Here is a 4179-nt window from a genome sequence, read left to right as displayed (position 1 = left end):
TTGCTACTTGACAACGACTTGCAGGGAGATGGCCTCTGATCTTCTTTTTAGCAATCTTTTCTTGATGAGTTCTCATTCTTAATCCTGTGGACTTGACAATATATGTACAATCGAGATAGTCTAGTTGCTCTAGCCTAGTTGTTGTACTACATGTACTCTTTTTGCGCAAAGTGTTAGACTAGGAGCAATCATACCAATAAAGAAATTCACAAAATAATATTAACCAATAAAATTTTCTCTAATTTAAGGGTTATATATGTTGACATAGCATAATATCCCTTAGAGTGTTTACAAATATATTTTAGAATTCCTTCTCAAAATTAAAGCCACCGATGTCATTTAGAAAGGTCCGGAATAGTGGGTCATGATTGTTATTTATGAATTCATAATCAATCATATGCTCATGGGATTTCTCCTAATTAGAGCTTATTAATCTTAAAACATAACTTAATATATTTAATTAGAACTTAAATTCCTATTTATTTTATTTATGCTACTAGCCCATGTCCAAGCTATTTTAAACCTTTATCCAAGCCCAACGTTTTATTTGACAAGCCTACAATATTGATATTGAATGATAAACAATTTTCCATGAAACAAGAGTGGCGGACAGCTATTATAGCTATTGGAGTAATATTTGACTATTCGTTCAATTTCTTATTGTTCCAAGAAAGCTTTTTAACCATTCACTTCAATTCAAAAAAATTTACCCATCACGTGAGGGGTCAGTAGAATCAGACTCACGCCAGTCACACACTCACATGGCAAGCAGCACATAAATTAAGACCCGTATAAAACAAAAATAAAGAAGAAAAAAAAACCAGAGGAGCAGACCAAATGAATAAGAAAAATACGACGACGAAGAAGGGAGATAGATCAACAAGGTGAGGGTGACAAAGAAGCATGTTTACTGCGTAGGCGACGTGATTAACGCTAATCCAGTAAGTTATTGAGAGGAGAGAGAGCGAGTTTTAGATCTAATAGTTAACTTTTTTTTTTTTTTTTTTTTTTGGTCCAGTATGCATTTATCGACCGGAATCCGGTATTTGGTCCGGTATGACCGAATCAACCCGGTAAGTTTGGTATTTAATCCAGCACAAAACACAGACATTTCTGCACTGGAGTAGGTGCCGGTAAGAAAATTACCGGTCATACCAGCAGCTGGCTTTCCTCAACCGTTTTCTTCTTTTTATTTTTCTTAAATTTTGTAGACAATAAATGGTCTTTTAATGTGGCAAAACCGTAATGATATTGTTTTTATTCCAAAAACTTGTATTTTCAAATGCAATTTGACCTCACCTCTACCCAAAATTGGGGTCTTTAAGCTTGGTAGGACAACAGAAAACCGGGTTTATTCTAAATCTAAAGCCGGTGAGGAAAGCATTTTAATTTAGAAAATTTTGAGTGAGGCGATCCAATATTTTGAAAGTAGTTTAGCATGAAAAAGAAAAACAAGCCACATGCCAAAACAATCATATAAACACTATTGTAGCTTGCAAATGTTTGGAGAGCTAGAATAGGAAATGCATAAATCTGACCTTAAAAGATCCAAGAATTGGATCATACCCTTGAGTCCCGTTGAGGTCGCTTGAATTTTGTGGTCGTCTTTTGTTTAATGCATGCCTCACAATGAGCCACCCACTTGAGCATGGGCAGAATAAAGAGATGATCATAGGGTATTATCCCGTGGGGTACTCTTAGATCGATACTTTTGTATTCATGATTTTTCATTGAACTGAGTGAACCCTTTGTTGCAGGAAGAGCTAGATGACTAATCACGTTGTTCCCACAGACGGCGCCAAACTGATGAAGCCAAAATCGTCAGTTGGGTTACTCGTCCAATCCGGAGCTTTAGACGATCTTGTAGGACCTGCAAGATAAATAGAGATAGATCGAAGAGACTACCGGGTTATGCCCAGTGGGGGAGCCTCCGATGCTTAAGTTAGTATCAACCTATATTTCTCATATTTAGATAGTATTTTGTTGTAGCTTTTGACGTACCTTCACAAATGAGACGGACTGTCCCTTTTATAGGTGATTTAGATAGCTGTTGTACTTAATTGGAGGTGATTATTACCCATGTGTAACAGTCATCGTATTGATGGGCGTTTAAGACCGATGAGTAACGGTTGCCATTAATGTGTTGAATGTGCTTGAACGGTTACATCTTTTGGTCTACTAATGATGCAAGGTTGTCCATATTAATGGACGACCTTAATGATTTTTAGGACTCATCAGGAGAGAATCCTATTTTATAATCGCAGGTATGTACATATAATTCGCACGCTGAATCTTGCATCTGTTTTTATTTCATTTTCGGTACCTCAACATTCGGGTCAACTGGCTAGCATATTATTACACATTCAACATTCTTAATATTGTTTGGAATTTGGATGTGCACGCGGCGATGGAGACCCTATTTTGTAATATTCTCCCTGAATAGAAAGACTTCGTAAAACTCAAGAAATATTAACATCTCTATTAATTGCTTTACACATTCAAGTTGGCAGTCGCTGACAACCAGAAAAGCAATTCTTTAGTTGCCAATTTGCCAAGCTTATGCGCAGCAAAGTTAGCTAAATTAAACTTAATTAGCTCTTCTTCTGTTTGTTTAAAGAAATGCAGCTTGCAGACTTTTCACTTTGTCAATGGCAGTGGCATCTCCCAACTTGGACTAGTTTAATTTATTCAACTATATATCTTAATATTTTTTCACATGTTTAAATTGTTGCATGATTTTTTCATTCTCAATAGTCTTATAACTACCACCGCACACTGATGGTGCGATGGTCACTCCATAAGTATAAATGTTTGTGGGATGTGGGAGATAAGGGCCAGAGTTCAAGTCTCAAAGAGGGAGCTTTACACACATATACACTTAAATTAGACTAAAGTAGAACTTTTATATTGTAAAAAAAAATAAAAAAAAAAAAAAAAAAAAAAAAGCTTATAGCTGATTGTGAAAGACTTAAAACAAACACTTCATTTTGCAGGGAAATGCTAGAAGCCTCATTGACAAACGTTTTGATGGGAATACAAAATGTATTATAGTGATTATGGAGCAGCATAAATTATCCTTAGACCTCTGCTAGCTTCACTTGGTATTGGAGCGATTATGGAGGTTTGATAGTGATTATGGAACAGCAAATGCTATTGTATCCGTTGTTCGTTGTTACTACTAAATGTATTTATGTTAGTTTTACACTTAGACTCCCATTGATTGAATAAAATTGCTTCTTCATATATCAACTTTTGTAATTAGAGATGTTTGGATTAAGAGATGTTGTAACTCTGCTACCCATGAAGCTACTAGTTTTTTTTTAACATGTGTATTTTATCTTTAGATCAAAATATGATTTTGTTGATCAATTTCTATAAGCAAATGAGTCTTGAATCAGGATAACAGGCAGATTGCTAATGCATTATAAGACAACATGTTGACCATGTTTAATTGAAAGCCATCGTTGGAGACATTAGCTCATTTTGGAAAAATTGTTAATAGGCTTCCTCCAAAACGTTTTCATTATTCTAACAGATTGCTTCTCCAATATAAAATTTTACCCAATTTCCATGCCATTTAAATACTGCAATTTGAATCACAAAATTTAAATAAATAAATATAAGGACTCTAAAAATTAGATTCTAAAATGAGAATAATGATTATTTTAAATAGCAGTAGGTATCAACGTATCTACATCTTGAATTTTACATGGTCGGATGCCTCTACTTTTCCTTCATTTGATGGAATATATATATAATCATCACACCAGCGTATACTTAAAATCATTAAAATTATCGGTATGCCCCATATTATTAATTTTTTTTACAACAATCTGTATATCCCATCTTCAAAACTTTCAAAAATAATATACAAATCTCAACCATATGCTCTGAAATCCTAAGATGTTTAAGAACGCAAATGGTTCTAAGAAAAAGTATAAACCTATACTACGTAAATTTTCTTTCTTTACACTACCATGTTTCACCATAAATATGACCAAGTTTCTCAATAATCTCAATTATATTTTATATCATTAAAATAAAGGAAACAAAATAATCAGTTCATATTTAATGAAAATTAAATCAAATAATTATTTAAATCCATAAATTTTAAACATCAAATTTTGATTCCTTAAAGTAAATTGAGAAAATAAATTATTGTAAAAGTTTCAAAAATAT

At 33.5% G+C, this 4179-nt stretch overlaps 1 long non-coding RNA gene across 1 annotated transcript; it reads left to right on the top strand.

Moving 5' to 3' along the window:
- The first annotated feature begins 683 nt into the window (after nt 1-683).
- Nucleotides 684-3283, top strand: LOC136068389 (uncharacterized). Its single transcript, XR_010629745.1, has 3 exons — nt 684-941; nt 1758-1941; nt 2994-3283. It is a non-coding gene; the product is annotated as an uncharacterized LOC136068389 (long non-coding RNA).
- Nucleotides 3284-4179: the final 896 nt, after the last annotated feature.

Source organism: Quercus suber, unplaced genomic scaffold, assembly GCF_002906115.3.
Source record: "Quercus suber isolate HL8 unplaced genomic scaffold, Cork oak 2.0 scaffold_113, whole genome shotgun sequence".
In the NCBI taxonomy this organism is placed as follows: Eukaryota; Viridiplantae; Streptophyta; class Magnoliopsida; order Fagales; family Fagaceae; genus Quercus; species Quercus suber.
The sequence above is the reverse complement of the archived record's forward strand: the minus strand, read 5'-3'. Positions and strand labels throughout refer to the sequence as shown.